At 36.7% G+C, this 22543-nt stretch overlaps 1 protein-coding gene across 5 annotated transcripts in view; it reads right to left on the reverse strand.

The window, feature by feature from the left end:
* Positions 1–22543, reverse strand: part of MYO1B (myosin IB) — a 215343-nt gene that overhangs the window by 173904 nt on the left and 18896 nt on the right. Inside the window, exon 1 of one of the 5 annotated variants that reach the window (XM_074215471.1) lies at positions 15439–20577. The exons of 2 other annotated variants lie outside the window; for them this stretch is intronic. The gene's annotated coding sequence lies outside the window, so the exon portion shown is untranslated. Of the gene's footprint in view, positions 1–15438; positions 20578–22543 lie in introns of those variants that run through there. 2 more of the 5 variants (XM_074215474.1, XM_074215475.1) reach the window with 2 other exon arrangements.

Raw genomic sequence — 22543 nt, forward strand, 5'->3', positions numbered from 1 at the left:
CATCCATAGTTTGAACCCATTTTCTATTTCTCCTGGCAGTTTTGGATATAGAAGCTTCGATTTTGTCATCACCTGAGTATGTATTTTGGTTCTCCATAGTACCAAAGTAATTTTCTATGGTCTGATTCTTCTTTTTCTGCTTTGCTTATTATTTCTTCAGCCTATGACTGATTTACTGCACTTTCAAGGCTTTGGTGGTGGTGGGGGGGGTGGATCCACAAGGATCTAATTCCTCTAAAGTGAGAGGCTTCAGGTCATCACCTCTGCCCTGGAGCTGTGGGGAGGGTCGCTGCTCAGCTATGGTAGTATAGAAGCCCAAACAGCAACCTGGACCTAAGGGTGGGCAAACAGCTGAGTCCTGCCCCAGAGAGAGAGCAGAGAGATCTCTGCAGTCTGCCCTGACCCTCTTACCATCTACGGGCTGTGCTGGGTAGCTCTGCCAACTCCCGCAGCAAGTTCTCACCACACAGCTGCTCTGAGGCCGGTGTTCTACTCCACACTCACTCTGGTGCAGTAGAGTTCTCTCACCACCCCTTCCAGCTGTTCCTGATGATTAAACCACCCCTATACCATGAACCTAGATGCCCAGCCCAGTTGTGCTGCGCTGTAGCTAGGACTGTGCTGTGGCTTTTTGCAACCCATGGTCCTGGTGGAACAGACCTGCCCTGGAGATCTTCTAAGTTGTCTTGGACTGGGAAATTATATTACTCAGTTTTTCTGTGGGTTCTACCCCTCTAGAATTTGGCTAGTCATAATTTGATGGCTTTTAGAATTTTTTGAGGACTGAGTTTCCAGGCATTCCCATCTTCACACCACCATCTTGGCTCTGCCCCCCCACACACACACACACACATACACTGGTTCTTGCTCAGGGATCATCACTAGTTTCTCTGCACCTTTCTCTTTACCTCTCAACCTTAGAGGATAGAAAAATAGTAAAATTTTCAGGTAACTGAGGAGCTATCTAATTCATGTATGGAAGATATACTCACTATAACAAACCCAGTAAGTAGTGGTCCAGGGACTGTCAAGAAAACCTCTTCAACTTTTGAAGAGTTATGGTAAGTTTTCCCTGACATCAACATTTGCCTCTTTGCAACTTCAGTCTATTACTATTACTGGTTCAGACTCTTAGGCTAAGCCTAGCCCCCCCTCCACAAGACAGCCCTTCAAATGCTTGAAGACAAATCAATGTTCTCTTCTTCAGGATAAACATGCCCAATTTTTTTCAACTGATACCCACATGTCATGCACTCAAGACCCTTCAACTACTCCATTTGCCCTCCACTGAAAACTCAAGAAACTTATCAATAAGCAATCTTGGCTCCTAGAATTGAGCTCAGTATTCTAGAGGAAGTCTTACAAGGGTAGAGAACAGAAGGACTATCACCTCCTTATTCCTGAAAGCTATTATTTCTTGGGCTGCTAGACAGAGCACTTGGTTCTGGAGTCAGGGAGACCCATCTTATCCTGTCTTAGATACTTGCTAGTGACCTGGGCAAATCACTTAACTTGGTTTCCTTACTCTCCTCATCCATAAAATGAGCTAGAGAATAAAATGGCAAATCACTCCACTATCTTTGCCAAAAAACACCAAATGGAGTCACAAAAAATGACTGAAAAAAACAAAACAACATTTCCCTCCTTAATACAACCCAAAATGTTAGATTTTTGGCTGCCACGTTACACTACCAACTCCTATTTAGCTTGAATCCCACTAAAAGGTTCAGAGCTTTTCTAGAATAACTATCTATTCATGTCTCCCCACTTGATATTTGTAGAACTGATTTTTTTAAAGTAGGTACAATTCACATTCTATACCAAGATAAGAGCAAAATGGATACAGGATTTAGACACAAAAAACAATATTATAAGCAACCTAGAAGATCAAGGAGTAGTTTACCTGTCAGATGGAAATGGAAGCAGTTTATGACTAAGGAAGAGATGGAGAATATCACTAAAAACAAACTAGATGATTTTGATTACATTAAAATAAAAAGCTTTTGCACAAACAAAAATCACTGTAACCAAGATCAAAAGAAATGTAGTAAACTGGGAAACAATCTTTACAACTAGTATTTCTGACAAAGGACTCATTTCTAAAATATGCAGAGAACGGAGTCAATTTTTTTTTTTAAAAAAGAGCTATTCGGGGCAGCTAGGTGGCGCAGTGGATAGAGCACCAGCCCTGGAGTCAGGAGTATCTGAGTTCAAATCCGGCCTCAGACACTTAATAATCACCTAGCTGTGTGGCCTTGGGAAAGCCACTTAACCCCATTTGCCTTGCAAAAAACCTAAACCACACACACACACACACACACACACACACAAAGAGCCATTCCCCAATTAACAAATGGTCAAAGGATATGCAAAGGTAATGTACAGATAAGGTGATCAAAGCAATCCCATGTCATAAGAAAAATTGCTCTAAATCATTACTTATTAGAGAAATGCAAATTGAAGCATCTGAGGTACCACTTTAAACCTCTCAGACTGGCCAATACTACCAGAAAGGACAATGATCACTGTTGGAAGCATAAGAAATATGGGATACTAACATATTGCTGTTGGAGCTGTGAACTCATCCAGCCTTTCTGGAGAACAGTCTGGAACTGTGCCCAAAGGGCAACAAAAATGTGCATACCCTTTGATCAAGCAATACCACTACTGGGTGTATACCCTGAGGAGATGATGAAAAAGGGTAAAAACATCACTTGTACAAAAATATTCATAGCAGCTCTGTTTGTGGTGGCAAAGAATTGGAAATCAAGTAAATGTCCTTCAATTGGGGAATGGCTTAGCAAACTGTGGTATATGTATGTCATGGAACACTATTGTTCTATTAGAAACCAGGAGGGATGGGAATTCAGGGAAGCCTGGAGGGATGTGCATGAACAGTTACTAAGCTAGATGAGCAGAACCAGAAAAACACTGTACACCCTAACAGCAACATGGGGGCAATGATCAACCTTGATAGACTTGCTCATTCCATCAGTGGAACAATCAGGGACAATTTGGCACTGTCTGCAATAGAGAATACCATCTGTATCCAGAGAAAGAACTGTGGAGTGTGAACAAAAAAACCAAACCTGATATTGTATTGTCTGATCTTGCTTTACTTTATGTTTCTTCCTTAAAGATATGATTTCTCTCTCAACATATTCAAATTTAATCAATGTATACCATGGAAACAATGTAAAGATTGGCAAATTGCCTTCTGTGAGCGCGGGGGGGGGGAGTAAGATTAGGCAGAAAATTGTAAAACTCAAAAATAAATAAAATCTTTAATAAAGGAAAAAAGTAGGTGCAAGAGTTTACATTTAATTCTACTGAATTCTATCTTACAGCACAATAGTATTCAGCATGTTCATATACTATAAATTGTTTAGCATTCCTCATTTGATGGGAACCCCCTCAGTTTCTAATTATATGTCACCTTAAAAATAGGTATATTTTTGTACAGTATGCCCTTAGAATTTGTTTTTCTTAGGATTAATCCCACCTGTAATCTACCATCCCTCTGATTGCCATCCTATTTCCCCATTGAATGAAATATATTTCTGTTCTAGTTCCACTATTCTTGATGGAGAAAAAAAAAGTTATAGTTTTTTCAAATATTTCCCATTTTTTCTTCTTTCTGGAGTCCTCTTTCTATTTTCATCCTTTACTGCTCTTGGGATAGCTTTGATCAGTTGACCGTCCTGCCAACCTTCGTTTACACTGGTTTTATCCTTCACTATTTTTCTCTGCATTATGAGACAATACTGCTAGGATCATTTGTCATTCTTCACAATATTTTTCTAACTCAGTATTCCCTATGAAATACATGTCTCTCAGGTTGACAAGTAAGTTAAACATATGCTAAGCAGCTTTCCAGGATCTTTTAGTCATGTCTTTGGAGCAATTATATTGATTTAATTTCTAGGTAAAATTATTATAGTTGTTGTTACTGTTGCTCCAATTGTCTATTATCCATTTTATTTTCAATAGCTTATTTACATAAGTCAGGATTAAATCTTTCCTCCACAACAGATGTTGGTGCATGAGCTGCAATTATTTTCATGTGGTCTTCTTGCATATACTTACTATAACTACTGCAATATGTAATGATCAAATATCCTATGAAATAGTATGTCTTGTAGTTTTGGGGCATACATTAAAAATTCACTCTGAAAAGTCATTCCCCACCTCCCTACATCTATGGTTATCATCATTTCTATAACTGTTCAAAAACTCACAGAGAAGAAAGCAAAAGAATGTACAAAGGAGTCTATATTACAAACTGAAATGTATTAACAGACTACTTGGGAGAACCAAAAAGATGACTTCTTTAAGTCCACATGAGTCTAGTTTAGTAACTTCAAACAAAGATCTTTTCAAATTATATTCACCTAATGATGACTATTTAATATTATCAATATTGGAAAGTCAATTACTTAGAAATCTATTCAATTTTGACAACTGAATTCAGATGTCAAACTCCTCAAAACTCTCCAGTATATGAGAAAATTAAAATGCATTTGGCATGTTTGACTAGGTAAAAATATCATACAATATAAATAATGTTAATGGTTTTCTAAGTCAATATGTATGAGCAGAGATAATCTATTTGAGTTTGACACCACTAGTATCAATTATTCATGTTCACAAAATATAGTGAATTAGTTTAAATACAATATATGGATTGCTACACAAAAGATCATGAAAAGAGCAAGGTATAACTAGCAGACAGCTCTCTCATTCTTCCATTATCCTCATAATATCAAGAATAAACAAAAGATAGCCTAAAACCACTAGATGAACATCATGGCAAAGTTATATGGGAATTTGGACAAGAACTGCACAGGATAAATAGACATAGATGGGTTAAAGTCTATTCCTTTAGATAGAATTTCCCCACCAATGAGCTCACAGGTCCATTAACAGTAGAGTGGTATTTTCTATGGCATTTTCAAAGTCATAGTGGTATGGTGACGGGGAAGAAAAGAAATTTCACAGAAAAAGCAAGAGAGAGATGAATTGATGACTATTAGACTGCAACATCCTACAAACAAGGAATTATTTAGGAAAACAATATCATTAAAGGAAATTCATGCATGGAAAAAAATGATGGAATGATCACATGACAAATATATGATTATCAGTGAATGGCCCATTTGTTCCAATGATATATTCCCCAAGTCAAGGAAAAAATAAGACTGTGATAAGTTTATGGGAGAATACAGACCACAGTTCAACAGAATAGGCAAACACGGTTCGGTTGAGATCGGCATGATTGAAGAGAATAACAATGTTGATAAGAATATGAATCTATTAGAGTAGAAAAACATTAAAAGTCCCAAAATGTTAGGGTCTTTTTCTTCTAAAGCATTCTACAGTGAATGCTCTGTGGGGCAACAATGTCAATGAGAGCCTTGATGCAAGGTTATGATCACTAATGTAGTTATAGTAAGCTTCAAAGAATACACATAAATACAAAGAAAGTTGGCAATGAGGAAAGCATAATATTTTTGAAGAGAGAATACAAACAAATAGGGAGAAGAATTATGTTCAACACTAAGGCAAGATAAATAGATAACAGAAGTTTTATTTGGCACACTAGGGAATAGGAGGACCTGTTCATCAAAATTCCCTTTAACCAAGAGCCCATTCATGCTGCTCCTAGTGACATCTGTTCTCCCCGGATCTTCTTCAATATAAAGCTTGGGGTTCACTGTGGGATGAAAGGAAGATTATCTGAAGGAACAGTAATGAATATATACATAAAAAATGATTTCTGCTCTAACCAACTATTATTGTTGTCAGTTATTCAGTCATATCTGACTCTGCTTGTCACCATCAAGTGCTATGGCATTCCTGGTCTTTCTGTTCTCCATTATCTACCAAAAGTTGAGATCTGTTGCTTCCACATCACTATCAATCCATCTCATCCCTTGCCATCCTCTTATCTTCAATCTTTCCCAATATCAGGGTCTTTTCCAATATCTTCTCATTATGTCCTAAGTATACAAGATTCAGCAGTATTTGTCCTTCCAATAAGTAATCTGAATTAATTTAAATACTGAAAGACTTAACCTCATTGCTGTCCAAAGGAACTCTCAAAAGTGTTCTCCAGAAGCACAATTTAACAGATTGATTGGTTGCTTGCTTTATTGCCCTTCATTCTCAAAGAGTACCAAAATGACATCACTACTGGGGTCAGGGTACAGTGTGTCCAACTGTGGCTGATCAGATCAATCACTCAACTACAGATCAGGCACAAATAGTTCATTTGAACATTTGAAGTAGAGATGTCTATATTTGTGCATCTCACATTTCTTTTGCTCATAGAGTACAGCACTTTCTTTAATTGGACATGCTTTGCTGGGCTTTGCCAGCACTTATTACAGATTTCTTATATGCCAGGCTAAGTATTGGTTCTACAAATAAAAGTAAATAAAATAGTACCCTCCTTCAAAGAACCTATTTCTGTGGAGAAAGACAGCAATAAAGGAAAACCGGAAAAGGGAGGAATAAGTACTATCAAAAAGGAAGGGAGGTCAAGAGGGAAATGAGTGAAGTAGAGAAAGAAGTTGATCTCAACCTTGACAAACTCTGCCTGGGAAGTGCTAGGATGCCCTCCACTCCAAGCAATTACAAAAGATTTTGATGTCTGCTTCTACAAACTTTCTGCTTGGCAATAGGCCAGATAACATAGATTTCTCTAAATAAATAAAAAGCTCACATGGTGAATGTATTAGAAATAAGCTAATTTGAGAATTTCTGATGTTAAAACAAGATCACTGTAGGAGTTGGCTACCATGGCTATTTTTATAATAACCAGCAGGATTCTGGGTTGTGTAACAGAAGGAGGTAACCATTTGGAAATATTAATGCCTTTTCAGATCCCTTGGGCTCCATCTTTAAAGAATCAGAGCATGGCATGGTGGAAAGAACAACACATTTGGAATCAATCCCAGGGCTACCACTTTTTTTCCCCTCCTGTGTGACTCTGAGGAAGCCACTTGTTTCTGAAGCCTCAGTTTCCTTATTTGTCAAATGTAGATAATAATAGATATCTTACAGGAATATGATACTCAAAATAAAATGACTGTAAATATGTTTTATGGAGCATCAAGTGCCATCCAAAGTATCATGATCTAGAAGGTAGGCAGAATGGTAATAATGAATAAAGAATCAATCTTGGAAGCAGGACATCCAGGACAACCTGGGTTCAAGAGCTAAGATATGCTGGCTGTGAGTATTATAGATTAGTCACAATTCACCGCCTGAGACAACTCTTGGAACACTTCAGGTCAGAGGACTTGGAATGAAAGGATCAGGGTTTAAGTTTGAGCCTATCACTTATCACCAACTTTCAACTGTCAGCGATCTGGAACCATGGAGGAAATTTCTACTCCAAAAGTTTCCCACCCAGATGAACTCATGAGTCTAGACCAAATGAATAACCAGTTCAATACCTTTGCTTTACTGATGAAAAAGTCTGAGGCTTAAAAAATCTTTCTTTGCACTAAGACACCTGCAAATAGCAGGAACAGAATTTGCACTCAGATTTCCCACCCTCTCTATTCAGTGTTTGCTTTCTTTTTTTTGTTTGTTTTAGAAAGATTTTATTAATTTCAAGTTTAACAATTTTTCCCCAATCTTGCTTCCCTCCTCCCAACCCCCACAGAAGTCAGTCTTTACATTGTTTCCACAGTATTCATTTCAATGAATGTGATGAAAGAGAAATTGTATTCTTAAGAAAAATAAAGTATGAGAAATAGCAATATAATATACATAATAAGATAACATTTTTTTTCTAAATTAAAGGGTAATAGTCTTTGGTTTTTGTTCAAACTCTACGATTCTTTCTCTGGATACAAATGGTATTCTCCATTGCAGATGCCCAAAAATTGTCCGATTGCTGCACTGATGGAATGAGCAAGTCCATCAAGGTTGATCATAAGCCCCATGTTGCTGTTAGGGGGTGCAATGTTTTTCTGGTTCTACTAATTTCACTCAGCATCAGTTCATGCAAATCCTTCCAGGCTTCCCTGAATCCCCATCCCTCCTGGTTCCTAATAGAACAATAGTGTTCCACAACACACACTCAAACACACACACACTCAAACACACACACACACACACACACACACACCACAGTTTGTTAAGACATTCCCCAATTGAAGGACATTTACTTAATTTCCGATTTTTTTGCCACCACAAACAGGGCTGCTCTGAATAGTTTTGTACAGGTGATGTTTTTACTCTTTTTCATAATCTCTTCAGGGTACAGACCCAGTAGTGGTATTGCTGGATCAAAGGGTATGCACATTTTTGTTGCCCTTTGAGCCTAATTCCAAATTGTTCTCCAGAAAAGCTGGATGAGTTCATGGTTCCACCAACAAGGTATTAGTGTCCCAGCAGTGTTTGATTTCAAAGAAATCTCAGTAAGTGTTACTAGAAATGTTAGCTTCTTTTCAGAACCTTTTTCAACTCTTCCTATTTTCTCTCAATGGGTAACTCATTTCAGTTCAACAGTATGTAACTACTGATTGAGAGCAGTGTAGGACATGAGGTACTGGAGGAGATAACAAAATGAAGAAGACAACATTTCCTTTCCTCATGAAGTTTATAATGTAGTAGGGAATACACATCTCAGACACATTACATGGGGGACCCTGGGCAAGTCAGTTAACCTTGTTTGCCTGTTTCCTTACCTAAAGAAGGAAATGGAAAACCACTCTAATGTTTTTGCCAAGAAAACCCCAAAGGGGGGGGGGGTTTACAAAGAGTTAGATACAACCAATCAACCAGACAACAACAACAACAACAACAACAACAACAACAGCAAAAATGGGATAACAGAACCTACCTCCAAAGTAGGGAGGATTTTTGAGGATTAAATGACATAATATAAAATGCTTTACAAACCAAGAAGTGGTTCTCAAACTTTTTGGTCCCAGAATCCCCTTCATACTCTTAAAAAAATACTGAGAACCCGAAAAAAGCTTTTTTGTTTATATATATATATATATATATATATATATATATATATATATATATGGAGAGAGAGAGGGAGAGAGAGAGAGAGAGAGAGAGAGAGAGAGAGAGAGAGAGAAAATAGGTATTAGGATATTTTAGTATTATTTTGAAAATAATTTTGATTTCTCAGACCCTTGAGTCTGAGAACTTTTACACTATATAAATGTTAACTATTATAAGATATACGCACACGACTGACACACTTTTATTCCTAAAAGCATAATATGCATGTGTGTGAAATTCAAGAAGGAAATTCATGCTTGACCTAAGTTTTTTTTACTAAACCCACACTATGAACAAAATCTGTTTGCTAGAGTAATAGCCTTGTGATACCCCAATACAGATTACTCACCAAAATATTTTCACTCATAGATACACATAAATGAAGAATACTAGCACTAATATGTCTAGGACTACAAAGATAATAATTGCTTAACTTAAGGAAATGTACCTTATATAAGTTCTACACTAGAAACAGACTTAAAAAGCAGCTCTAATCACCAGTTATTTCGATTGTGCCCCAGTCTTGAAGACCCAAATTTTGAAGTTTTCTTAACAAAAGACAGTGAAGTGGGTGTGCTGTTTTCTTTTCCAGTTCATTTACAGAGGAGTAAACTGAGGCAAAGAGGATTAAGTGACTTGATCAGGGTCACACTAGTTAGTGCATCAGGCCCATCTGAACTGGAGCCTTCCTGACTCCAGGTCCAACACTCTCTATTGTACCCCCAGCCGTCCTTTCCAAGGGGGCCTGAGATCATCCTATGACTCAGTCCCTTGCCATCTTCACAATCATAAACAAGCTGCACAATTTCTGGGGCTCCGTTTTCTGCTCTGTTAAATGGGAAGACTGGGCTAGATGACTTCCCAGGTCCCTCCTGGGACTCCCTAAATTCCACAACTTACTGATTATGTGACCTTGGCTTAAGTTGCTTAACCTTCCTAAGCAGGAATAACATAGCCTTCTACTGACATCCCAGGGATAGTTCTTTGGTAATGCCTCATGGGTTGCACAAAGGTGATGAATAAGTTGTTCCTAAGGAGGCCCCATCAGAGCCCCTGAAATCCCCAGCAATCCTGGTCCCAGTCAACAGACCAGGCCTAGAATGTCCTAAGTGGCTTCAGCCACCTTGAAGACAACAGAGCTGTGAGCCAGAAGGGGTGAAGCTGGGTGAGACCCTTTTGCAGTTCTGAGTTTGCCCCAGTGGAGGTCCAGGCAATCAACCCATTGAGCCAACTCCAATTCCAAGTTCATTTTCATAGACAGGATTATGAGAGCCTTTCATTTCTTTTTAATTCACTGAACATTACAAGACCTAATGAGATAATATCTGAGAAAGGCAGAGCTCCTGCAAGACAAGGTAGACTGATGCTAGAAGAACACTTCTTATCTCTAAGACCCAGACTCAGTTATACAAAGGTCATGGGAATTCCAACACACATAGGTGGGCCAGTCTTTACCTACCAAATTAAAAAGTTCCAAGAAAGTGACTTTATGTGACTTGCTGCCGGTTGACCCTGTCACCCCTGAATGAGTAAACAATCCCTCCAAAGAAATGACCCCAAAGAGACTCCCTTCCACCAACATGGTTCTGGTTGAATTGATAAAGCAAGTCTAAGAGTGAGTGTGTGGAGTCATCTACTCAAGGGCTAATAGTTGATTCAGTGAAGTCGGGGGAGAAGGTCTTCTTACTTCTTAATTGCTACAGATCCCTGTTCACATTCAGTCTCCCCCTGCATGCTCCTGCTCAGGCTAAAACCTAGCTGTTTCTCTCATTTTTTACTAATCAGGATGTTCTTGTCTTATTCAGCTCAGACACCATTTTCTACAAAATGCATTTCCATATTCCTCCCAACCCAGCCAAGTTGCTCTGTACTTTCTACTAGCCCCTCTGTGTGCCTGCAGTCTCCCACCATCACCCAAATCTTGTAAAGATCCTTATGGGGCAGCTAGGTGGCATAGTGGATAAAGCACCGGCCTTGGAGTCAGGAGTACCTGGGTTCAAATCCAGTCTCAGACACTTAATAATTGCCTAGCTGTGTGGGCCTTGGGCAGGCCACTTAACCCCATTTGCCCTTGCAAAAAAAAAAAACCTAAAAAAAATATCCTTAGGGGCAGACCTGCTAATTGATCTAGTTCCTGGTACACTATCAGGCAAGTATTTATAAGTTTGTTAACTTTAATAGCATAATAATATATCTGTTGGTGTTCAGTTCTGTCTTGACTCTTCCTGACCCCATTTGGAATTTTCCTGAACAGAACACTTAAGTGGTTTGCCATTTACTTCTCAGGCTCATTTTAGAAATGAAGAAACAGAGGTAAACAGGATTAAAATTCACAAATAAGTGTCTGAGACCGGATTTGAACTCATGAAAGAGTCTTCCTGACTCACTAGCTGCCCTAGTAGTGTCTGATGATGATGATGATGATGATGATGATAAGCGATAAAAACAATAAAATAATATAGCCCCAGTATTTAATACAGAGCCTAGAGCCTTGATGTTTAATAGATGTTTACTGACTAATAAAATAATTGACTAAAGCTAAAATTGTTCTTTGGGTGCCCCAAATGTCTTAAGAGTTTTAGCAGTTTAAAAAGCTTTGGTAATTTAAAATTATACAGACTTTTGTGAACACCTAACACGGCTTTCAAATATGCAAAGCATTATACATATCATAACTAATTCTAAACTCACAATCTGAGAGACAGGATCTATAATTATTCCGATTTAACAGATAAGGAATTTGAGGAGAGGTTTTATGACTTGCCAGCGTCACCAAATTCTAAGTGCCTGAGGCTGGATTTTATCTCAGCTTTTTTCTTAGTCTCCAGGTGAGGGCCCTAATCATTCTTGATTTAAATCTCACTTGCAATTACATTCTCCAGTTTCCAATCAATAAATATTTATTAAGTGCTGGGGAGGGGGGGAAAGAGGAAAGATACAAAAGAAGCAAAAAAGTGAAGGAAGAGGCTTAATAGTACCAGATTTCAAACTGTATTACAAACTGATAATGATCAAAACAATCTACATTAGCTAAGAAATAAGAGTGGAAAAATTTAGCTACACAAAAGACTAAAGTGAATGACCATAAAAATCTAGTTGTTGACAAACCCAAAGATCCAAGCTTTTAGGAAAAGAATTTACTATCTGACAAAAACTGCTGGGAAAACTGGAAAGCAGTTTGAAAGAAAATAGGTATAGATAGACATCTCACATTGTATATCAATATGGTTGAAACTGGTACATGATTTAGACATAAAAGATATTATTATAAGCAAATTGGGAAGCATGCTTTACCTGTCAGATCCAGGAATAAAGGAAGAATTTATGACCAAAACAAGATATGGAGACCACTATAAGATATAAATTAGATCCCTTTGATATCAAATTTAAAAGCTTTTTCATAAATAAACCAATGCAGCAAAAAAACGAAAAGGAAAATGGGGGGGCAAGGATAAAAATTTTTATAGCAAATTTCTTTGATAAAGTCCTCATTTCACAAATGTATAGAGAAATGAATCAAATTTGTAAGAATACAATTTACTCTCTAATTGATAAATGGTCAAAGATTATGACCAGGTAGTTTTCAGAAAAGAAATTAAAGCTATTGTCTTATGAAAAAAAAATGTTCAAAATAATATTAGAGAAATACAAACTAAAACAACTTTGATATACCACCTCATATTTATGATTTTAGTTTAATATGACAGAAAAGAAAAACAATAAATGCTGGAGAGGATATGGAAAAATTGGGACATTAATGCACTATTGGTGAAATTGTGAACTGGTCCAAATATTAGGGAACAATTTAGAACTATGCCTATAAGTCTATTAAAACTGTGCATACTCTTTGATCCAGCAGTACCAGTTCTAGGTCTATATCCCAAAGAGATGAAAGAAAAATAAAGTATGCTATTTGTATGAAAGTATTTATAGCAACTTTTTGTAGTAGCAAAGAAGGAAACTGAATACATAAATTATTTTAACTATTATAAATACTCAAATGAACTGTAAAGGATATATGAGGAAAGATACAATCTGTATCCAAAGAAAGAACTGATACACAGATATAAAGTATAATTTTACAATATGTGTGTGTGTGTGTATACCTATTTATGTCTAATGCTAGCCATTTCAAGGGTAAGGGTAGAGAAGAGAAAACTGCATGATAATTTTGTTGTATACTTCAAAGGAATATTAAATTGTGCATAGTAGATTTGCAGTTTCATGTGCAATCAATCTTTTTTGTGGTACTATGGTATGAAAATTGTTTTATTTTAAAAATTAAAAATAAAATTTAATAATTTAAAAAAGGAATTGAAGGGCTACCCAGTAATTAGGGAATGACTGAACAAGATTGTGATATATGATTGGGATGGAAAACTACTTTAAGAAATATGCTATAAGAAATGACAAGGAAGATGTTTTCAGAAAAACCTAGGAAGACTACAGGAATTGAATCAAAGTGAAGCAAGAGAAAATAATAACCAGCAATAGCAATATTTTAATTGTAATCAACCATGAATGACAACTATTCTCAGCAAAGTAATCATCCAAGACAATGCCAAAGAACTTATAATGCTATCCAACTCCTAAGAAACAACTGATGAAGTCTAAATGTAGGTCAAAGCATCCTTTTTTAAAATTTTATTTTTCTTGGGTTTTTTCCCTTCTTTTAAATCTCTGTTCTCTTTTACAATATAGCTAATATAGAAATATGTTTTGCATGACTGCACATGTATAATAAATGAAAATGCCTGCCCTCTGAAGAGGTGGAGAGGGAGGAAATTTGGAAAGCAAAAATCATAAAACCAAATGTCAAATATTGTTTTTAAATGTAATTGAGAAAAGTTTCTTTAAAAAGAAAGGAATATCTGTTGATTGTCGGTCACCATTGTTATCTTTATAAAGAACCTATACACAAAGTTAAACAGAAAAAATTTTATCTTAAGATTCAAATTTAGGTCAGCAGGCACAAGCAATCAGCTTATTCTGTAAGTGACTTGGTCCTAACATTTCAATTCCCTTAGAGATTTGCATATTAGCAGTAAATGAAATTTTAAAATCAGACTAACACATCTAACATAACGAACTACCCATGAGTCCCCTTGGCAAAGTACTAAAGAATTTAATTAACTTCATCCTTGTGCAACTAACTTTTTTAAAAATTCAGCATTGTGCTTTAAAAAACATCCATCAAATAAATTATTCAGTTTCTAGTCCCTGCCTAAAGGCAAGCAACAAAATCCATGGAGAAAATAAAAATAAATATGGGGATTTTGTTTATCAGCTGTATACGTGTAGGGTAATCATGGACTGATCACATTGAGGTTTCATAATTGTCTATGTAAGTGAATTTCAATGAAATCTCACATTTTAAAGTTACCACTTATTCCAAGGGCTATTGAAAACTTCCCCACTCATAAAAACACATTTTTTGAGGACAATTTGTGGGTAAGAGTACTCTTACTTCAGGTTTTAATTGGTGATTCTTCTAGAATCAGAACAAAGTAATTCATAGTACAACAACTCAAGGCTCTGGAAGAAAATGAATTATCCATTAATATAGGTTCTGAATGTTTTACCACTCTCCTGTCCCTGCCATCTTCGGCAAACCCTGGGTGCGCTCTGTAAAGTAACTATAGATTCCATCTACTTTGAAACTGAACTTTATTATTTATAAATTGAATTTTACTAAGTATGTTGTCTTTCTCCAGGATGAGACTGTGGGTAGTAGTGACTGTCTATCTTTTTTTTGTGTGACTAGCACCTAGGCACAGCACTTAGGTTAGAGTAAGCAATTAATAAATGTGTATATGTACACACATTTACATATGCATTATATCTATTATAAATGTAAAAAATAAGATAATCTCTTCAAATTGCCGCCTCTGAAACCCACCAGATTTCGGGTCACAGAACAATTCTATCTTTCAAACTGATCCACTGGAAACACACTGCTCAGGGTCAAATGAAGAAGCCAGTCTGAGTCATAGAATAATTCAAAGCATTTTTCCCAAGGGAAGCTCCCACCTGAGGTAGAAAGAACATTCTATGCCAAAGTTTGCAGTATTTATAAAGTAGATTAAAAACTTTCACTTCCCTCCCCATGTACAATTTATCACTTGTGCTCTTTTAAAAAATGACATTTAGGGAACCATGAGAAACCCAGGATTCAAGTGAGACAACATAAAACTTCAAATGTTAAATCACATGTAAAAATAAACTATTATACATAAGTTAAATCTTTGCTTGTCCTACAGCCCTAAGTTAAAAACCTATTCCCTTTGATCCTAGTATCAAAAAGTCTTAATACTTTATCTTTTTTTTTAATCACAAAAATTTATTTAAGAGATGCATAAAATAATCTAGCAAAAGTGCCTTCAAATTTTGGAGATCAAACCCACTTACCAACTGCTTTTCCCCTCCATAGTTTCTTTCTAGGACTTCAGTTATGCAGTTGGCACTTAATCATTCACATAAAGGGGAGGGGAAAAGAGAAGTTTCGAAAGGAAAATCCACAAAAGAACAACAAATATTTTGCAATTAGATAAGAGGTGAACCATTGGAAAAAAGACAAATTGCATGACATTTTCAACAGAACTTGTTCTTCATATTTTTGCCTTTTAAAAATTCATTTCTATCCAGAACAGTTATCATTCTGACTCTTTAGATAATCCCCCAAAATGATAAATCACTTTCTATAATAAAACAAAGTGGGAACAGGAAATACAAAGAAGAATGTTCCCTGTACTCAATAAACATATATAAATTATTGTTGTTTAGTCATCTCTGTCATATTTAACTCTATGTGACCACATTTGGGGTTTTCTTGGCAGAGATATTGGATTGGTTTATCATTTCCTTTTCCTGTTCATTTTATACATGAGGAAACTAAGACAACCAAGGTTAAGTGAATGGCCCAAGGTCACACAGCCAGTGTCTAAAGCCAAATTTGAACTCAGATCTTCCAGATTCCAGACCCAACATTCTATCCACAGCACCAACCACCTATATACTTATTCAACACCTGAACTACCTATGTATAGGTTCAATACCTGAACTTGTAAATTACTTGGGAAATAAAGACATAACACATACAAAGTTAAACAATAGTGCAAGAGTTTAATAACAACAAAAGTCAAAATAGAATGTAGTATTGTGGTATAACAGATATAACACTGAATTTGAATTTAGAGAGCCTGAGTTTTGCCACTTATTTCTTCTGTGACCTTGGGCAAGTAATGAAAACTATCTGGGTCTTAATTTACTTATTTGTAAAAAGTAGGGGGTTGGATAACACATGTCCTCTAGGGTCTATTTCAGCTCTAATCTAGACTCTTATGATCTTAAATTATCATAAAGTAAAAACTTTATTAACAGGCAAAAAAAAGTGAAAGAGCCAAGACTTCAGAGAAGGAAGACCTGGATGGGCTTGGTTGAGCAGAGCAGTTCGGAGGAAAGGTAGGAACTCCCACTGGCTTACTACTACTCTTGCAAAACATTTTACACAGATTTTAAGATCACAGCTCATAGAAACTGGAAGGCATTTCTAAGTCCATCTAATTCAAGTTCCCTCATTTCATAAAAGAAACTGAAACTCAGGTCCATAGCAAAGTGTCAAATTTGACACTCCAAATAACCAAAAAGGTTGAGATGTGATTAAGCAAAAAAAGAAACACTGAGTTTAGAAAAGTTGAAGTGGAGAATAGAAAATTTCCATGTGAAAACCCCTGTGCTAGGTTCCAGGACACAAAGAGGAAAGGTACCCCTGGGGGTAGCTCTTCCTGCCAGATCTCATGAGTTAGAAACGAGCCTGCTCTTGAAGAAGGTCCTTCCAATATTTCACATTATAATCCCAAGATTAGTCTAAGAGCAATGTGCAAGATGAATGGGGGAAAGGAAAACTGATGATGGAAGAGACTAATGAAGGAAGCTATTCTATTAATAAAGGCACAAAAGAAGGATTTGAACTAGGACAGTGACAAGGCAAGGACAACTGTAAGAAATGCTATAATGTAAGAATCCTCAACACCTGGTGACTGACCAGATGTGGCAAGTGAGTTTGGGGATGAGGTCAAGGTTTAGGGGCTGGAGATAAGGGGGAAACTGGTGTTAATGTGGTTGTCATGCTACCAAGTTACTCATCTAGTTATCTTTCCAAACAATATTTGTTGTGGGGAAGTTTCAGTCACGTCCAACTCTTTGTGACCCAATATAGGGCTTTCTTGGCAAAGAGGCTGGAGTGGTTGGCCATTTCCTTCTCAGGATCATTTTACAAATGAGGTACTGAAGTAAACAGGATTGGGTGATTTGCCCAGGGTCCCACAACTAGTTAAATGGCTGAATTTGGATTTGAAGAAATCCTCCCGTGGGCAACTCTATTCACTATGCCACCACGATGCCCTCAAACTGTATTTAAGCTACACTAAATACATAGCAATAGATGTCAAAGGTATTTAAGAATGAACCAAAATAGACTTTAAACCCATGACCAAAGCCAAGAATGTACTTCTATATAACCTGGCTCTTAAAAAAAGATAAACAAAGAAGTACCTATTAAAACTATATTTAAATTTCACACTTTAAATTATCTGTTTCTCTAAAACAGTCACAGGAAATAAACTTTCCTTGAAAGGCAATCTCACATTTCTTAGAAAAACAATGATTTTGCTGAAAAGCAATCAATTCAAGTAGATAAACATTTTAGAAAGTAGATGCTCAGTGCTTAGCACAGTGTTTCACACATAGTAAGCAATTAATCAGTGCTTCTTGACCAACTGAATGATTGGAGACAGGATAAATGATAAATTTTCTGATTTACATTCTGAGGAAAGAAGGTCAACATATACATAGATAAATAGAAAATTTCCCTCCCAGAAATCCATCCCTCCATCAAAGAGGACCTCTCCACCAAAAAGAAAAACAAAAAAGCAGTGCAGGATGCCAAGTTCATTTTATGTGACATTCTGGACACATGAGTCTGTCTTCTACTACTTCTGCAAAAAAAGGGGGTACATTCTGATACTATTTGCTTTGAGGCAGAGTCATTATAGTGTGACAGAACTGTTTTGTTTTTGACTTTCCTTCTCTATTAGTCACTGGTTAAATACTATTTTATTGGTTCTACTTCTCTTTGCATCAGTTCATACAACTCTTCCTATGTTTCTCCTTTTTCTTTATAATCATTATTTCTAGTACATTAGTGTATCAAATTTGTATAGTCAGTCCCTAGAGACCAGGAATCTGTTGAGTTTCCAGTTTTTCCCTGTATCAAAAAAAAGTTGCTAAAAATATTTAGGTATACATGGGAATTCTTTTTAATTTTATTTCCTAGGAGTGTATGTGACTAGCAGTAGAATCTTAGAATCAAAGTTCATGGACAACTTAGTCATCACATTTGCATAGTTCCAAAATGCTTTCCTGAATAACTGGATTTTTGCAAGGCAAATGGAGTTAAGTGGCTTTCCCAAGGCTACAAAGTTAGGTAATCATTATGTGTCTAAGGTCAGATTTGAACTCAGGTACTCCTGACTCCAGGGCTGGTGCTCTATCCACTTCACCATCTAGCCGCCCCTTTCCTGAATTGAACCAATAGCTTAGCTTAATACTTTCAACCTAAAGTATATATGAAATTAACCCATTCCTAAAATATAAATACATTTTGAAGATTTTTTTAAAAATTTAATCATTATCTACATGATGAATGGCACTGAGCTAAACCTTGGAAGATATAAAACTTAGATAATACATAGACCTAGGCATTTACAATCTAATTGGAGCTAGGGCATCATCATATAGACTGATAATATATAACTTAACATGTTAAGCACATAAAAGACTTAAGAAATAAGATACTATGTAAAATATGAGGGGCAAATGGGGCATTTTTAAAATATATTTCTATTTATCTTGTTAACTCCAACTTATTTAATAAAAAATTAACATTTTTTTAAATTTCAAGTTCCAAATTCTCTTTCCCTCTCACTCCTCCCTATTCCTAGAGAAAGCAAACAATAGCAAAAAAAGTATGTTTCAATCTTCACTCAAGAGTTCACTGAGTTCAGAGAAGACAGCATTTTTCATCATGAATCCTTTGTAATTGTCTTAGATCCTTGTATAAATCAGTGTAGTTTTACTTTTACAGTTGATTATCCTTACAATACTGCTGTTGCCAGTACAAGTTCGTATTACCCTTCTTAGGTTTTTTTCCTGAAACCACCCTGCTTATTACAGCACAACAGATTTTCATCCCAATCAAAAACCATAATTTCTTCAACTATTCCCCAATTGATGGCAAACTTTCACTTTCTAATTCTATAGTTTGATACTATTGTTTTATACTTATAGAATATTTTCCTTTTTCTTTCATTTTTTGGGGGGATCTAGTCTAGATCTATTGCTGAGTCAAAGGGAGTTGTACAGTTTTATAATTCCAAACTGGGCATAGTTCCAATTTGCTCTCCAGAATGGGGGGTTCACAACTCTACCAGCAGGGGCCTTAATGTCCCAATTTTACTACACCCCTCCAGAAATTAATTGTTTTCCTTTTAAAAGATACTTTGTTGAATATACAGTTTCAATGATCGGGGGAAATCCCTCCAAAAGGAGTTTTACGCCTTCTCATCCTATCCATATCTTCCTGAAAAGGAAGTTTCCTTTCTTTCATAAAGGAGTGGGTGTAGATCAAACACACTGGAGTTTACCTCTAGATCTCTTGCTACTGGAGGAAACTAGGGGTCTACTGGTCATTCCATTACATGATGGTCAGCCACCTTTTCTGGACATATCTCCATCTGATCATATCTTTTGCACTGCTCTTGTGCAACAATTCCTTGTTAATAATAAACTTGCAGCCTATACCTGCACATTAATTGCATCTCCAATGCCCTTTGGGTTATGTACTTTAATTCTCCAGAAACTTTTGTTTTCTATAATTGGGAGCCATAGATCAATAGAAAACTACAGATTCTAAAAAGGTAGGCAACTCTTTCAGGGAAGTATCAGAGTTCATTAAAAGAGTTTATTCAATTACCCAAATGCAACCTAGCCTACTTCTTTCCTATGATATTCCAGCCCCTGTTCATTATGAGGTATTAAATTTAAGGTCAGCAAAACTTCCAAGTGCAACTTGAATCAAAGTAAAATCTAATGGAAAATATTTAGCAAATTAAATAAAAATACAATTACATATAGATGATGTTGATATGTAGTTTTCTAAGTCAATACTCAGCTCAAAGGGATCCTGAGAACATTCCTGTCTATAAGGAATTCCTCATTCATCTGGATTCTGAGATAGATGATATCCTCCCCCTGTCAGTGGGAACATCTCTGGTGAGTTTATATCTCCCTGCTTTAGAACTCCCAAGATTTTATCAGAAGTTCAAATAAATTATCTCTGTTATTACAGGACTTAAGATACTTGGTATGACTGTAACAAATATTATAGACCTTGTTGAAGGAAAAAAAAAACAGATTCCTAACCTGGAGTCTACAGATATCCTTGGATATATTCTAAGGGGTCTTTGAATTTATTTTTAAAAAAAAGATTTTGAGTTTTACAATTTTTCTAGCAATCTTACCTCCCTCCCCCACCCCCGCCCCCATGGAAAGCAATCTGTCAGTCTTTATTTTGTTTCCATGTTGTACATTGATCCAAATTGAGTGTAGAGAGAGAAATCATATTGTAGGGTTCTGGTTTTTAATCCACTCTGCTATTCACTTACATTTTAAAGGAGAGTTCAACCCATTCACATTCAAAGTTAAGATTACTAATTCTTTATTGCCCTCCATGCTATCTTCCCTCTGCATTTTTCCCCTTCCCCCCTTTATCTGTATTCCCAAATATTGTTTCCTGAATACCATCCCCTTCCAGTGTTTGCCCTCCTATATCACTCCCTGCCCTTTCTTTCCCCTTTCCCTTTTTCCCTTTTCCCTTTCTTTTGTTAGATCCCTTTTCCCCCTCCCCCTCCCTTTCTCATTCCCCCTCCCCTTTTCCCCTTTTAATACTTGAAAGGTTCGAGGTTTTTTAAGTTAACTAAGTATATGTAAGTTTATTTTAAGCCAAGTCTGATGAGAAGATTCAGGTGTTTCTCATCTCCTCCCTTCTTCCCCTCTATTACCATAGGTATTTTATACCTCTTAATGTAATGAGATTTATCCCATTCAATCCCCTCCCTCCTCCCGTCTCCCGTCTCCCGTCTCCCGTCTCCCGTCTCCCGTCTCCCGTCTCCCGTCTCCCGTCTCCCGTCTCCCGTCTCCCGTCTCCCTTCTCCCGTCTCCCGTCTCCCGTCTCCCGTCTCCCTCCTGTCCCCCTTTTTAAGGAGGTAGTGTTTTTTAGATCATTGAGTCATAGAAAAATTCTGAGTATCCATCACTTCTAGCTAAATACATTCTAATAGAGTTAAAATTCTTGAGAGTTATTAGTCCTTCTCCCAAGTGGGGTTAAAGACAGTTACATCCCATTGGATAGCAGTCTCATGGATAGGTCATCAATGTCCATCACTTCTGGCTAGGTATATTCTCTCTGTTAAGAGTTACAATTCTCAAGATTTATGACAATCTTTTCCCCCATGCTGGGATATAGCCAATTTCAACTTGTTGGATAGCTGTATTTTTTTTTCTTTTACCACCCCCCCTTTTTTTTACCTTTTCATGTGTCTCTTGAACCTGCTGTTTGATGTCCAAATTTTCTATTTAGCTCTGGTCTTTTCATCAGGAATTTCTGGAATCCTTCCATTTTGTTAAATGTACATCTTTTTTCCCTGGAAGAGAAGGCTCAGCTTTTCTGGATAGTGGCTGCATTCCAAGCTCCCTTGCTCTTTGAAACATCTCATTCCAGGACCTTAATGTTGATACAGCCAGGTCCTGTGTAATCCTTATGGTGGCTCCTTGATATTTAAATTGTTTCTTTCTGGCTGCTTGCAGGATTTTCTCTTTTATCTGATAGTTCTGGAATTTGGCCACAACATTCCTTGGTGTTTTCATTTTAGGATCTTTTTCTGGAGGTGATCCATGTATTCTTTCAGTAACTACTTTGCCCCTCTGGTTCCATGATATCAGGGCAATTTTCCATCACTAGATCCTGTAATATTAAGTTCAGGCTTTTTTTTCTCTTTAGTGTTTTCAGGTTGCCCCTTCTTGACCTATTCCCGAGGTCAGTGGTTTTGCTGATGAGGTATTTTACATTTTCTTCTATTTTTTCCTATTTTTTTTATTTTGTTAGATAGGCTCTTGCTGTCTCATGAAGTCATTAGTTTCTGCAAACTCCATTCTTTTTTTTTTTAGGGAGGAGTTTTCTTCATTAACCTTTTTTTTAAAAGTTTTTTTGCAAGGCAAATGGGGTTAAGTAGCTTGCCCAAGGCCACACAGCTAGGTAATTATTAAGTGTCTGAGACCAGATTTGAACCCAGGTACTCCTGACTCCAGGGCCGGTGCTTTATCCACTATGCCACCTAGCCACCCCTTCATTAACCTTTTGTAATTCCTTTTCCAATTGGTCAATTCTACTTTCAAA

Source organism: Macrotis lagotis, chromosome 1 (assembly GCF_037893015.1).
Source record: "Macrotis lagotis isolate mMagLag1 chromosome 1, bilby.v1.9.chrom.fasta, whole genome shotgun sequence".
NCBI lineage: Eukaryota > Metazoa > Chordata > Mammalia > Peramelemorphia > Peramelidae > Macrotis > Macrotis lagotis.